Source organism: Neofelis nebulosa, chromosome 3 (assembly GCF_028018385.1).
Source record: "Neofelis nebulosa isolate mNeoNeb1 chromosome 3, mNeoNeb1.pri, whole genome shotgun sequence".
Taxonomy (NCBI): Eukaryota; Metazoa; Chordata; class Mammalia; order Carnivora; family Felidae; genus Neofelis; species Neofelis nebulosa.
In genome coordinates this window covers 18,311,527-18,327,889 of record NC_080784.1, presented here as the reverse complement: position 1 = coordinate 18,327,889, position 16,363 = coordinate 18,311,527, and the positions used below count along the sequence as shown (strand labels likewise).

General features: G+C 37.3%; 1 long non-coding RNA gene across 4 annotated transcripts in view; it reads left to right on the top strand.

The window, feature by feature from the left end:
• Positions 1-16,363, top strand: part of LOC131506428 (uncharacterized) — a 124,463-nt gene that overhangs the window by 31,366 nt on the left and 76,734 nt on the right. The window contains exons 3-4 of one of the 4 annotated variants that reach the window (XR_009258926.1): positions 2,872-2,972; positions 6,396-6,443. This is a non-coding gene — a long non-coding RNA (uncharacterized LOC131506428). Of the gene's footprint in view, positions 1-2,871; positions 2,977-6,395; positions 6,448-16,363 lie in introns of all 4 variants that reach the window. The other 3 variants (XR_009258927.1, XR_009258929.1, XR_009258930.1) reach the window with 3 other exon arrangements.

Sequence of the window (16,363 nt, the reverse complement as noted above, 5' to 3'; positions counted from 1 at the left end):
AAACAGAAATTTAGGGGTGCCTGGGTGACTCAGTCAGTTGAGCATCCAACTTCAGCTCAGGTCATGATCTCACAGTTTGTGAGTTTGAGCCCTACATCAGGCTTGCTGCTGTCAGCTCGGAGCCCACTTCAGATCCTCTGTCTCTTTCTTTCTCTGTGCCTCCCCCAACCTCAGGCTCTCTCTCTCGAAAATAAACACTTTTTTTTAAAAAAAAAAAAAAAAAAGCAAAATTTAACATTAATGTAATTGTCTATAGTCCATCTCCAAATGTTGCCGATTGTCTCAATAATACCCATTATAGCTTTTTTGCCCCTCCAAGTCTAGGATGTGAGCCAGGATCACCCATGACATCTAATGCTCCTGTCTCTTTAGTCACTTGGCCTTTCTGTGTGTTTTGCCATTGTTTTCAAAGCCTATAGGTCATCCATGTTGTACAGTGTCCTTCAGATTGGGTTTGTCCAATGTTTCTTCATGATTAGATTCAAGATAGGTACTTTGGGCAGAAATGCCACAAAAGTGTATATTGAACCACGTCAGTAAATGAAGTGAGTAATACACATACACATGGGCTTTTATAAAAGCTTACAAGAAATGAACCAAACGTAAGAAATGGATAACATTCAGAGAGGTCACATATACTAACAGCCCATTTTGACAAATGAGACAATAAGTGAGCTATTAGAACCAAAGAGATAGGGCTACGGGAAAATCTGGGAGCAGGGACATTTGCATATTAAGGAAAAGCAAGTTGCTAATAGTTTCATGAAATATACAATAAATCAGGAGTCATTTTTAAAAAACTAATTTGACTTCCCTGAGATCCCCTTCCCAGGGCATTGCTATTTACTATTTATAAATAACTGGTGTATGATCATGGAAAATTTGGTCTATCTCTGGGGGAAAAAAAGTGATTTCTTTTTAAGTCCCTTTTGATTCAAAAGTTTTTTATGTTAAAAAGTTGTAGGAATATGTCCTTATGACACAGCTTTTAGTACCAAATTATAATATGTGAGAGTAAACTCAAAAATACAATATGTGGATTCGTATGTGTACATATGCATAATAGGACATATACGTATATTTTTAACATGTACAAAAAGTGGAAAATTTGTTCCTTTCCATTAAGAAAGGACATAATTCACAAAGCATTAATTCAACTAATGTCACCTTGCTTTGCTACCTTTCCCCATTCATGGAGTTTCCATGTGTAACAGGCAGCATTTTGGTTTAAGAATGATATCAGAAATCTCCTGTGGTAATTGTATTCCATCCCCACAATTGGATATAGTACAATGCTTTTCAGAGTCAAGTAGAAGGGAATTTCAGTGCATTACAAATGTGCAAACTATAATTTCAGTCCCAATTTTCAGTAATTGTTCTGTTAGAAAAAAATAACTTCCCTGGAAGGTTCAGCCCTGTACTATTTTCATGCAACTCTCTAGGCATACAAGCTTAAAAACCTGAACTGTGCAAATAAGTTATTTTCTGTTTTGGTTTGGTAAGAACTCAGTTCACTTAGCACTGAAGTTGAGAATGAAGAGATTCTTTTTTTTTTTTTTTTTTTTTTTAATAATGCTGTGATGGCACAAAGCAGGACATGGAAATTACACTTTTTGTTCTTCATTCTTATCACTCTCCAAAACCTAAAGACATTAACTGGAAAGAGGCTAACTCATGTGCAAGGCACCATTTTAAACTATGGTATAGAAGTTTAGGAAGAGAATGTCTTATCTCTTGAGCTATTTAATACCACCTAGGGATGGTGAGATATAACAAATACAAATCGTTTTTGGATAATGTTGCTATACAATGTTCTGACAATTCACCAGTTACTGTGAGGAAAGTCAGCTGAGAAAGATGTGGGAAAACGGCCTAGAAGAAGAGCAGGAGTAGGGACCGGTTGGCTGAGCTTTGTGTGGGTCCCTCATTGAGAATCTTCCCGGACTTTTAATCCCCAGGGAAAGGAATTTAAAAAAAGAAGAATACTTCTTTCTTAGACATCATTAAACACCCTTTTAAACTTCTGCCATGACGTCTAAAACATGTCGTTGTTCAAAGGTAAGGAAAGTTCATAGTCCAAATGAAAACTTTTGACCCATTCCTGTTCTCTCCTAACCGGTCTTCTTGTGTTAAGTCCCTTTTGCCCGTTCACTGCTACCTGCACAGTTAGGCCTTTCCCATCTGCTTGTCTTCCAACCACGGAGCCCCGGTAAGTGCGCCCTCACGAAGGATTTAAGGAGAAACCATTGCAGGTAGACTTGGCTACGGCCCTGTCGTGACAGCTTCCTGCTCCCGAGAAGATAAGACAACTTTGCCACTCCTTCATGTCAACTCACTTTATCAGATGGAAGAAATGAGTGAATTATTCACTTAGTGAATCATTGGCAGGGGAAGCAATAACTGACTTTTGGACCCTGCTTGCCCTTCATGTGTGGCCTTTCATTTCATCCATGAGAGAGCCCTTAGGGAATGCACAGCAAAATCATAAACAGGGAGCCAAGGAGTTCAGTACCAGCCCTTCACAACCTACAGCGACTTCCAGACATTTCTGAGAGCCCTTAAAAATAATCCTGTTTATATTTGAGGCCTTACAAGACAGTTGGTCACTTTTACTCTTTTATTTTTATCTCTGTGGAAAAAACAGGAAGCTGTTTATATGGGGATGGCGGCCCGTTGCCTTGGGTAAAATGCAGCAAGTCTAAAGAAAGAGTGTAACAGGTTAAGACGTAACAACTGATATAAATATATTTAAAGGGGGGGACAATGGAAAGCAGTTTTCCCATTTTGTTTTTGCATTTTAACAGAGAAATGTTGCAACCCCTATAGGTGGGAAGCAAGAGTTTCTTAAAACAATGATTTCTTCTTTTAAAGCAATTCCTTCAGTTATGAACTTTGACCAGTTTTGGCACGAGAAGCACAAACAAATTTGACAGAAAAGCACATTCCATGCTGCTTGAAGTGGGAGGAAAGAGGTAAGTCCACATGGTGTAAGAGTTAAAGCAGGGGCACCTGGGTGGGCTCCTTCCTTAAGCGTCTGACTCTTGATTGCCACTCAGGTCATGATCTCATGGTTTGTGAGGTTCATGTAGTTGAGCCCCAAGCAGGGCTCCGTGCTGTTAGTGCAGAGCCTGCTTGGGATTCTCTCTCTCTCTCTCTCTGCCCCTTCCCCACACTCTCTCTCCTCTCTCAAAATAAATAAACTTAAAAAAATAAAGGGTAAAATCATTTAAAAAAAAAAAAGAGTTAAAACATACTGCACTTGGGGTCAGTTATGTTCTTGCAAAGTGGAAATCATTACATAGTATTTTCCTTGTGGGAGCCTCCTCTTTGGGGTCATGAAAATAACATTTACCTTAAATGATCAATGTGAGCATCCCTACCCAAACAATAGCAACACTGTATAGTTTGGAATCAGATGTTCCTTTCATAACCAACGATGTAACATGTATAAGCCCCAGTTTTGTAATCCAGAATGAGAGTAGACGCAAGAAAGCAGAAGATGTCAGCTGACTGAACTCCTGGACTGACCTCATTCAAGGGAGGGGGGGAAAGAAGACAAACTTAGTGAGGGGCTGCCTTTGAAGTGGTTGCTGCTTTAGTAACCTAAGGGATAACCTAAATCTCTAGCATATTTTAAACCTAATCCGGGTTCTTTAAAAAGTTTTGGATGTGATTCAGATACGGCGAGCCCCCTAAGCCTAACATTTCCACAGCTGCCTTCATTTGCTGGCTTGTAAGCGAGACATTAAAAACGTCTATTGGAGAAACTCCACCATGGTGTGGTTAAAAAAAAAAAAAAAAATTGCTCTTATTTCCTCCTCCCACACTCCTGTGTGATACAGTCAAGAGAAAACTGGGGTTTGGAAAGCAGAGACTGATTCACCCCTGTCATTGTGAATGTCACCGCTAAGTCAGACTTTGAGCAAAAGTAAAGCAAAAGCACCGTGGAGAATCCAGCCCTTTGTCCAATTCTCTTTCTCTTTCAAACCCTTCCTGGCAGATTCGTTTATAGTGAGGAAAAATGAAAGACAACCAAATTATCTACTTTTCAGAGCGGGTTAAATACTTTATGGGATAATGAGCCAATTGAAAACCATTCGACCGTTTAAAATAATGAGGTAAATTGTACGTCTCAATATGGAAAAATAACCGAGACATTGTTGAGTGCAAAAAGCGAGTTGCAGGGGCGCCTGGGTGGCGCAGTCGGTTAAGCATCCGACTTCAGCCAGGTCACGATCTCGCGGTCCGTGAGTTCGAGCCCCGCGTCAGGCTCTGGGCTGATGGCTCGGAGCCTGGAGCCTGTTTCCGATTCTGTGTCTCCCTCTCTCTCTGCCCCTCCCCCGTTCATGCTCTGTCTCTCTCTGTCCCAAAAATAAATTGAAAAAAGAAAAAAAAAAAAAAAAAGCGAGTTGCAGATTATTGGGGATACACTCAATCTGTTTGTTTAAAAAAAAAATGAAAAAATATACATATATATTTTACACTTTCTGGAAGAATGTGTAAACCACAGCTAATAGTCGTCAGTCTAGGGCAGGGCACCTCCGTAGAGGCACTGATGACAGGTCAGGCTGGATAATCTTTGCTGTGGAGACTGTCCTGGGCACTGTAGGATGGTTGGCAGCAACTCTGTACCCCCCTGCTACATGCCAGTAGCAGGAGCACCCCCTCTCCATTATGACAACCAGAAATGTCTCTAGAAAGTGCCCAATGTCCCCTGGAAGGCAAAACAGTCCCCAGTCGGGGACCACGGCTCTGCAGAATGAGGCTGGAGGGAAGATTTTATGTTTCATCTCTCTTCTGCTGAACTATTGGGTTTATTTTTGTTTGTTTGACTTTACCACGAACATGTACTATTTTTATGAGTTATATTTTTATTTTTTACGTTTTTAATTTTTATTTTTTTTAAGTTGTCTTCATGCCCTACGTCGTGGGGCTTGAACTCACGACCTTGAGATTCAGAGTCACATGCTCTACTGACTCCGCCAGCCAGGCGCCCCTATAAGTTATATTTTTTTTTTAAAAAAAAGGAAAAATTTTCCAGGCTAACCTCAGAACTCATATAGAAACTTGGGGAAAATGAACTATATAACTAATAAAAATACTCCATAAAGCTGTGTTGCCATTTTGACTGATTTCACAGCTTCACATAGTACATTTACTCTGAAGAGTTTAAGGCTCTGTTAAAAAAAAAAAAAAAATCAGAAAAAAAATTTTTATAGCCAGAAAATGACAGCAGCAAAAACATTGGGAAAGTGGCAGCCAAAATCAAGCCCTTTAATGAATACAACTGGCGTCAACATCGGGGGTTAAGAATTTATTTTCTGTCCAGTAGCACCTGCCCTGGGTGAAACCGTACAGAATGTGAACCGTCCGCAGTATCCTTCCAACCTCTCGTGCCACTGACCTTGATCACCAGTTCACGTATTCACTCAAATAAGCAGCAGGATTGTATTAGACTCTGCATTCTTTGGGATTTGAGAAGCACCAACAGCTTTGGTGGTATAAATTAATTTGTGGTTTCATCCTTACCGGTGACCTGTGCTTTAACATATCACTCAGAGACAAGAAAGTTCTCCTGGGGCATCTTCCAAGACCAATGTCTCTTAGCAGGAGCCACATGGGGAAAAGGGCTGCTTATCACAAAGGCAGCCACCGGGTGAGGCCAGGGGCAAGGCCAGCTGCGCCTCAGGAAGGCAGGAGTGAGATCCATAAGCAGTGGGGATGGACAGGTTGCTTCACTGAGTGACCAGAAATCCCAAAGGACGACGTAGAACCTGAAGACTTTTTTTTTTTAATTTTTTTTTTAACATTTATTTATTTTTGAGACAGAGAGAGACAGAGCATGAACAGGGGAGGGGCAGAGAGAGAGGGAGACACAGAATCTGAAACAGGCTCCAGGCTCTAAGCTGTCAGCACAGAGCCCGACGCGGGGCATGAACTCACGGACCGTGAGATCATGACCTGAGCCGAAGTCGGACGCTCAACCGACTAAGCCACCCAGGCGCCCCACCTGAAGACTTTTCAAAGACAGAAGTGGAAGTGTTTGGCCAAACTACGGGGAAAGCAGGCGGCACACCAAGGAGAGGGCAGAGAAGAGGGAGGGAGGGGCACAGGGAAACACCACCACTCAGGACAGCAGTATGAGGCGGAAGAGTCTCAGGAAAAGAAAGGTGGAAAGAAAAGCGCCACCTGGGCCTGGCGGAAGGGGCGGGAGTTCAGACCCAGTAAGTGCCTCAAGGCAGAGGGTATTTTCTTACAGCACAGAACCAGTGGTGAGCTGTAGGGGTAGGGTCGATGAAGTCCCATTCCCCAAAGTCAGAGACGTGAATAAGTAGGTCCTACTTTAGAAAAAGTAGTATTTGGATTCTTCAAGTCACCATATTTTAACTTCACAGGACTTACCCATTATTCAGCCTTTGCCTTCCTCCGGCTCCAGCCAAGACGTGAGTTTCCATTTCCCGGTTCTGTGGGTGGTTAGGATAATGAGGGGTATTCTGTGGCTTTGCTTCATTTCTGGCCTCCCTCCCTTTGTGAGGGTGTGTCTCTCTTTGCTCCATAAAAGATACTGTCACACATGAACGCTGTCTGTGTGTGGCCCTGGGGCCCGCCCAGCCTGCGCCTTAATAATAACAGCAGCAGCCAGAAAAGCCAGAAAATGGATTACAAACCTCAGTGTTAATGTTAGGACTAGCGGTGGCCATGGCGCTCGTGCTTTTTTCTTCTGAAACAGAAACAGAAAGAATGTGTGTCCTGGGCTTTGTATGGAGTAAGTCATCATTTGCAGAAAGTTTTCGTTGTACCTCAAGGCAGTTGTGATACAGACGTTTGAAAACGTCCGTGATCTTAATACTTGGCACATTATAAAACCAAGAATTCTACATTTAAAAAAATAAGACTTTTTACCTTCCCCTATAATCTTATTTATGGCGATATTTAAATGACTTAACTAAAACTGAAGTGCCAGGAATTATGAAATAGCCAACTGGATGCTCTCTTTTACATAAACCGCTTATAAAGGGATCCCTGATCCGAAAGAAATGGAGGAGTCCCTTAAGCTATTTCCAGTATTTCTGAGAGTTAAACAGAAATTGCAAGTTCACTTTCAAAAGAGTTGCACAGGCTAATTGAAATGTGGGGCACCTTTGATTCTGCCGGGAATTAAATTGATGTCATGTGGCAGCACTCGTCATCTCTTGCGGATCAGAATTTCTGTTACAGAGAAAAGGGAAAGTAAGGGAGGAAGAAGAGAGACAAGAGCAAAGAAACAGGATTTAGGTCTAGACCTGAACAGTCTTTGGTAACCTGGGTGATTTTTAATCTCAACAGGTCTCAGTTTTCTCATCTGTAAATTGGGCATAATGCTGACTGTGGCATGCTCCTACAAATACTGGGAATAATCTTTGTAAGCACTCAGATTATGTAATGAGGAGTGCTCGCTGTGTTCTAGACACTGTTCTGGGTGCTTTTCATGGGTTAATTCAAAACAACATGAATTTGCATGGGATAACAGTTATTATCCCACTCTTTAGGATGAGGAAATTAAGACACGAAACAGTTTTTAAAAACTCATTTAAAACCACACCGCTAATGAACTGGGGTCTCAACCAAGGCACTGGGCTTAAGAGTCCATGGCTGTCCATTACAAATCCATGCTGTCAACACTGTGCTCTATTACCTGAATAGGTAATGAATCTAACATGCAATCGTTCTGTCAATACTATGATTCTACGTCATTGTTATTAGAAAGGAAAAAAACCAAACTTCCACCAAATAAATTTATTGTGTTTAGCAGATAAAACTCTTCAAACCTTAAGATCCATGGTGGTAAAATGGTTGGTAATCATTGCTCTATAAAGGGAAATTGTACACATTCTACGGTCCGTCATTAATTTCCTCCCTAGAATGGCTCTGATATAAATAAAGTAACCTTCCCATCATTCTCTCTTTTCTCCCAATCATTCATTCATTCATTCATTCATTCTCCAACTGCATGCCACATACTATAAAGTAGGCTATTTTCACAAATTCAAATGTAGTGTTTTTCTGAAACGACAGTGTACTTATAATACATGTCGTTATACTCATTAAATACAAGATGTATTTTTAGATTCCTGAGTATATCCTGTGAAATCGCAAATCTTTTACTTAATTCACTTTCCCACTTTGCTCTTTGTTACTAATTTATGACTTATTTATGCACAGTTACACACCAAAATGCATTTTCTGAAGCATATAAAAAGTTTTGCACTTCCTCTGAGAAGATTCCATCCAAACTGAAGGAACAAGTATAAAAAAAATAAAGGGGAGGAAAAAATAACCCCCAAATAATCCTTATGTACTATGGATTCTAGTACAAAAAATATATAAGGCACATAACAATCCATTTCTGATGTCCTGATACATAGTTCCTATAAACCGAGTTTATGAAAAGTTTAAAAACATAGCTACAACCAATTAGAATGCAATTAGCTACAGGGGGTGGTCCATTCCCAATTGTCCAACAACAGACTTTTCAGGTTAGAGATTAACCATACTCCCCTTCTACCGTTTTCTCATTTTAGGCTTCGGGCTTCTCTCCCTTTAGCCATGTACCTGTTCACTAACATGTGAAGATCAGAGGCCCAAAGAACAGAGTTCTGAGCTAGAGCTCAATGAGGCCCTTTGACTCCTCATTAGCAGTTCTCATGGGGCTTTCATCAGAGACAAGAGACAATACAATGCATTACATTAGATGGCATGAATCAAAGTAAAATATCCTCCTCTCAATACTTAGATTGGCTATCTGTGACACCTTATGTCAGCTGGAAACATCCTTACAGATCATGAATTCCTACCTCCAAACTTTACAGGTGTTAACACCCGAGTCCAGACAAGGTAGGTGACCTGCCCCAAGTCATCCACGTAGATAACATCAGAGGGTGAGAAACTAGGTTTTGCTAATGTTTCAACCTGTCCCTTTGAACCCTCTATTCTAATTTTTATCCAGATTCATGTTTTCCCAGTATATTTTATTTCTTCAGCATTTCACAGTGAGGAATTGAGTGAATTCAACTAAGACAATTCCATTAATAATTACAGTAAAATTAGTTCATTTGAATACGTTTGATTCTTTCCGTCACATGGTAAACCAGTATTTATTAATTGTTATATATAAAGTCTCTTCAGATCACTTTAACAAAGATACGGATCCAACAGAATTAATAGCAAAAGTTCACTTTTTCCAAGAGCATTTAGTATAGAGGTAAGCAACTTGAGTATTTTTGGGATGAGATAGAAGAAGGAAGATAAGAAAGGGAAAAAAAGGAGGGAGGGAGCAAAGAGATGCTAATATTATTATAAGGGTTCTGTTCTTCAAGGACATAATAGTTTCATTGTATTATTGAAAATTGTTTTTAATTTGTGATTGTAAGGAAATCTTACAACATATACCCATGACCTCTTTTTATATACCCTTATCTAGAATATGTTCTTTAGTAAACTCTAAGAGCAGATACCCAAAATTGTTCTGCTTATAACCTATTGTTTATATAAATCATCAGCTCTAGAACAAAATTAGTTTCCCAAAGTTTACCCATTGATTTATTTCTGCTTTGTGGTATAGAGTGTAATAAATCAATATTTTTAAAAAAAGCCTGAAGAATTCAAGGAAGATAAAGGACTAAGATAATTTAGTATCATTTATGTTTAGAATTATACAATCAAGCGTATGCTACATTCATATATTATCTAGGACTTTGGTGATAATACTTTTGTGATATATTTTGCTTCTTGCAACCTTGATCTATTTTTATTTGTTCATTTTAAAATGTGATCAGTTCAATTCACTTAAATCTATAATTTCTCTAAATTTTTACTTACAAAGTCTCTAAACTTGTCTTCATTTGCCAATTTAACATTTCTTCAAACATTGTGCTGCTAAGAATTAAAAGCAACTCTTAAAATTACCAGTAAAAGAACAAAAGAAATGCTTCATTTTTATAGGTAGTGATAAATTAATTATATTTTTAATATCCTAAAACTAAATTTTTAATGTCTGAAAATAAGCCACAGGACACTTAATGCATTTCAAAAAATTGGTTTTCTGATAAATACTTTTTGTATACAGGTGCTTTTACAGATGCACAATCTGAATTGTACAATTCCCACAATTATCTGTTGTGCAATTATCTGAAAATATGCACATTAGCTAGGTAGTAATTTTGAATAAAAAGAAAAACCAGTGTAGACATGATCATAACACTATCAGCATTTGTTTTTCTAATATAGAATAAGCGACCAAATATTTAGTCATTTGAAAAAATTTCAAAGAAAAATATTTAAATAGTTTATTAAGTTATATTGCGGGGACATACATATTACAAATTTTGTGATAATTGGGGTTTTTCTTGTATTCAACGGTGGTGAACATAAGTGGGCTAACAACAACAATGAAAAGTTAAAATAAGTATTTGCACAAACCCTAACCATTCTACTAAGGGCTTTTCACATATTGTTTTCAGATTTCTACGGGTAGCTGTTTTATTTCTGAGTATTAGCTGTTTTTATGATTTTCCTGTTACAGAAGATGAAACAGGCTTACAAATTAAATAACTTACCACGAAGCTCATACTGAATGTGGCTAAGTTAGAATGTGAAGCAAGTTCTGGCTCTGAGCTCTTTCCACAAATAACATGTTCACTGTCTTTTGGCACCACAGTGTATAGGTGTATAAGGTTCAAGAGTAACCTCATAAAATCTATCAAAAGGTCAAAATTCTTCAGGCTCGTTCACTCATGCAAGAAAATAAAAAAGATCATTCTCTGGAAAATTAAAGAAAACGCTTCTTTCATCTAAACTGACTAGGATAGTTGATAAGAATTTCCATGTTATTAACTCAGTTATCCTCTTTGACGTATAATCTTTGAAATTGAGAACTGAATGGGGAATAGGATTTTGTACGCAAGATGCTAAGAAAACTGGATCGAATTGATTGATTCAATGAAGTAATCGTTGAATTATTTCTTAATTCATTAAATTTAATATTTGGAGTTAAATGGTCAAAAATAAAACTTGATTCAGAATTTTTCTGATTCTCATATATAGCCTTCACCTTTTTAATGTTTTTATTGAAATATAGTAGACACACAATGTTACGTTAGTTTCAGGTGTACAATATAATGATTGAAGAACTCTATACCGTATGCTACGCTCACCACAAGTGTAACTACCATCTGTCACCATACAACACTATTACTGTGCCATTGACTCTATGCCCCGTGCTGTACCTTTCATCCCTGTGAGTTATTGATTCGATAACTAGAAGCCTGTACCTCCTTCTCCCCTTTACACATTTTGCCCATCCCCCTTCCTCTCCAGCAACCATCGATTCTCCATATTTATAGGTCTGTTTCTACTCGTTTGTTTGTTCATTTGATTTGTTTTTTAGATTCTACATACAATTAAAAACATATGGTATTTATGTTTCTGTCTGATTTATTTTATTAGCATAATACCCTCTAGATCCATCCATGTTGCTGCAAATGGCATAATTTCACTCTCTTCTGTGACTAATATTCCACTGTATATATATTTTATATATTCTTTATCCATGCATCTATTTATGGACACGTCGATTGCTTCCAAGTCTTGGATATTATAAATAATGCTTCAGTAAACATAAGCATGTATCTTTTTGAATTAGTGTTTTCATTTTCCTTGGGTAAATACCCAGTAGTGGAATTATGGAATTGTATGGTATTTCTATTTTTAATTTTTTGATAAACCTGCACACTGTTTTCCACAATGGCTGCATCAATTTACATTCCCACCAACAGTGCACAAGGGTTACCTTTTCTCCACAACCTGGCCAACACTTGTTATTTCTTGACTTTTTGATTCTAGCCATTCTGACAAATGTAAGGTGATACGTCCTTATGGCTTTGAGTTACAATTTCCCGATAATTAGTGATGTTGAGCACCTTTTCACTTGTCTGTTGGCCATCTGTATGCCTTCTTTGCAAAAATGTCTACTCAGGGTCTCTGCCCATTTTTAAATCTGATTCTGTGTTTTCTGTGGATTGAATTGTAAAAATTCTTTATAGATTTTGAATGGTAACCCCTTCAACCCCTTGTTCTGAGGAGACATATCTAGATAAATACTATTCAGACTGATGTCAAAGAGATTAACGCCTATGGTTTCTTCCAGGATTTTTATGGTTTCAAGTCTCACATTTAGGTCCTTAATCCATCTTGAGTTTATTTTTGTGTATGGTGTTAGAAAGTGGTCCAGTTTCATTCTTTTGCATGTAGCTGTACAGTTTTCATAACACCATTTATTGAAGAGCCTGGTTTTTCCTAATTGTATATTCTTGCCTCCTTCATCATAAGTTAATTGACCTTATGTGCACAGGTTTATTTCTGGGCATTCTATCAGTTCCATTGACCTCTGCATCTGTTTTTGTACTTATATCATACAATTTTGATTACTATAGCTTTGTAATATATCTTGAAATCTGGGATTATGATACCTCCAGCTATGTTCTTTCTCAAGATTGCTTTGGCAATTGGGGTCTTTTGTAGTTCCATACAAATTTTAGGATTATTTGTTCTAATTCTGTGAAAAATGCTATTGATATATGCATAGAGATTGCATTGAATCTGTTGATTCTTTAAGGTAGAATAGATATTTTGATAATACTAATTCTTTCAATCTATGAACTGGTATATCTTTCTACTCTTTTACATCATCTTCAATTTCTTTCATCAACACTTCATACTTTTCAAAGTACAGGTCTTTCACCTTCTTGACTAAGTTTATTCTTAGGTATTTTATTCTTTTTAGCACAATTGTAAATGGAATTATTTTCTTATTTTCTGTTTCTGTACTTCATTATTAGTGTATAAAAATACAACAGATTTCTGTATATAATTTTGTATCCTGCAACTTCACTGAATTCCTCTATTAGTTCTGCTGGTTTTTGGTGGAGTCTAGGTTTTTCTTTGTATAGTATTATGTCATCTTTAAATGGTGTCAGTGTTTCTTCTTCCTCACCAATTTGGATGTCTGATTACTGTGACTAGACTCCCAGTACTATGTCGAATAGAAGTGGGGAGAGTGGACATCCTTGTCTTGTGCCTGACCTTAGAGAAAAATGTCTCGGTTTTGTGCCATTGAGTATGATATTAGTTGTGGGCTTTTATATGTTCAGGTATTTTCCTCTAAACCCACTTCATTAAGATATTTTATCATGAATGGATGTTGAGTTCTATCAAATGCTTTTTCTCTATCAACTGAAATGATCAAATGATTTTTATCTTTCATTTTGTTAATGTGTTTTATCACATTGATTGGTTTGTGAATATTGCACAATCCTTGCATCCACGAGATAAATCCCACTTCGTTATGATGAGTGATGCTTTTAGCGTATTAAATGTGGTTTACTAATATTATGTTGAGGATTTTTGCATCTATATTTATCAGGGATATTGGCTTGTAGTTTTCTTGTAGTGTCTTTGTCTGATTTTGATATCAGGGTAATGCTGGCCTCATTTAAGTATTTTGAAACTTTACTTCCTCTCTTATCTTTTGAATAGTTTCAAGAGAATAGATATTAACTCTTCTTTGTGTTTTTTTCTTCCAAGATTTTATTTAAATTCAAGTTAGTTAACATATAGTATAGTATGGGTTTCAGGAATAGAATTTAGTGATTCATCATTTACTTATGACATCCAGTGTTCATCACAAATACCCTCCTTAATGCCCATGACCCATCTAGCCCATCCTCCCACCCTCCTCCCCTCCAGCAACCCTCAGTTTGTTCTCTGTATTTAAGAGTCTCTTACAGTTTGTTTCCCTTTATGTTTTTATCTGATTTTATTTTTCCTTCCCTTCTCCTATGTTCCTCTGTTTTGTTTCTTAAATTCCACATATGAGTGAAATCATATGGTATTTGTATTTCTCTGGCTTATTTTGCTGAGTATCATAATACACTCTTCCAGCCACATCATTGCAAATGGCAAGGTTTCATTCTTTTTGATAGCTGAGTAATGTATGTATTATACACACACACACACACACACACACACACTTACATGCACACCCCACATCTGCTTTATCCATTCATCAATTGATGGACATTTGGGCTTTTTTTCATAATTTGGGTATTGTTGATAGTGCTGCTATAAACATTGGAATGCATGTGCCCCTGCAAACAGCATTTTTGTGTCCTTTGCATAAATACCTAGTAGTACAGTTGTTCGGTAGTAGGATAGTTCTATTTTTAACTTTTTGAGGAATCTTCATACTGTTTTCCAGACTAGCTGCTCCAGTTTGCATTTCCACTAACAATGTAAAAGGGTTCCCCTTTCTCTATATCCTCACCAACATCTATTGTTTCCTGAGTTGTTAATTTTAGCCATTCTGACAGGTGTGAAGTGATATCTCATCATAGTTTTGATTTGTATTTCCCTGAGGATGAGTGATGTTGAGAATTTTTTTCATGTGTTTGTTAGCCATTTGTATGTCTTCTTTGGAGAAATGTCTGTTCATCTCTTCTGCCCATTTCTTAACTGGATTATTTATATTTTGGATACTAGCCTTTTATCCAATATGTCATTTGCAAATATCTTCTCCCATTCTGTAGGCTGTCTTTTAGTTTTGTTGATTGTTTCCTTCACTCTGCAGAAATTTTTTATCTTGATAAAGTCCCAATAGTTCAGTTTCCTTTGTTTTCCTTGCCTTCGGCAACTTATCTAGTAAACAGTTGCTCCGGCCAAGGTCATAGAGGTTGCTGCCTGTATTCTCCCCTAGGATTCTGATGGTTTCCTCTTTCACATTGAGGTCTTTCATCCAGTTTGAATTTATTTTTGTGTATGGTATAAGAAAGTGGTCTAGTTTCATTTTTCTCCATGTTGCTATCCAGTTTTCCCAACACCATTTGTTGAAGCGACTGTCTTTTTTCCATTGGATATTCTTTCCTGCTTAGCCAAAGATTAGTTGACCATATAGACATGGAGCCATTTCTGGATTCTCTATTCAGTTCCATTGGTCTTTGTGTCTGTTTTTGTGCCAGTACCATACTGTCTTGATGAACTGCTTTGTAATACAGCTTAAGTTTGGAATTGTGATGCTTCCTGCTTTGCTTTTCCTTTTCAACATTACTTTGGCTATTCGAGGTCTTTTCTGGTTCCATCCAAATTTTAGAATTGTTTGTCCTAGCTCTGTGAAAAATGTTGGCTTTATTTTAACAGGGATTGCTTTGAATGTGTAGATTGCTTTGGGTAGTATAGACATTTTAACAATATTTGCTCTTCCAATCCATGAGCATGGAATGTTTTTCCATTTCTTTGTGTCTTCTTCAATTTCTTTCATAAGTATTCTGTAGTTTTCAGAGTACAGATCTTTTACCTCTTTGGTTAGGTTTATTCTTAAGTATCCTATGGTTTTTGGTACAGTTGTAAATGGGATCAATTCCTTGACTTCTCTTTCTGCTGCTTCATTATGGGTGTATAGAAATGCAACAGAATTTCTGTACATTGATATTATATCCTGCGACTTTGCTAAATTCATGTATCAATTCTAGCAGTTTTTTGGTAGTCTTTTGGGTTTTTTGCATAAAGTATCATGTCATCTGCAGAGTGAAAGTTTGACTTCTTCCTCACTGATTTGGTTGCCTTTTATTTCTTTTTGTTGTCTGATTGCTGAGGCCAGAACTTCCACTACTCTGTTGAAAAACAGTGGTGAGAGTGGACATCCCTGTAATTTTCCTGACCTTGGGGGACAAGCTCTCAGTTTTTCCCCATTGAGGATGATATTAGCTGTGGGTCTTTCATATGTGGCCTTTGTGATGATATTGACCCTTCTTCAAATGTGTGATAGGATTAACCTGTGAAGACATCTGGTCTTAGACTTTTGTTTGTTGAGCATTTTTTGATTATCTATTCAATTTTATTACTAGGAATCAGTCTGTTCAGATCTTCTATTTCTTCTTCATCCAGTTTTGGAAGATTGTATGGTTCTAGGAATCTATCCATTTCTTTTGAGTTGTCTAATTTGTTGGCATATCATATTTTAGTAGTCTCTTATAATTCTTTGTCCTTGTGTGATAACAATTGTTACTTCTCTTTCATTTCTGATTTTATTTATTTGGGTCCTCTCTCTTTTTATCTTGATGAGTCTAGCTAAAGATATATCACTTTTTTTTTTTTTTATTTTTACAAAGAACCACATCGTGGTTTCATTTATCTTTTTTTCTTTTTTTTAAAGTCTCTGTTTCATTTATTACTGCTCTCTTTTTTATTTCCTTACTTCTACTAACTTTGGGCTTTCTTTGTTCTTTTTCTTCTAGTTCCTTTAGGTGTAAAGGTAGATTATTTATTTGTGACT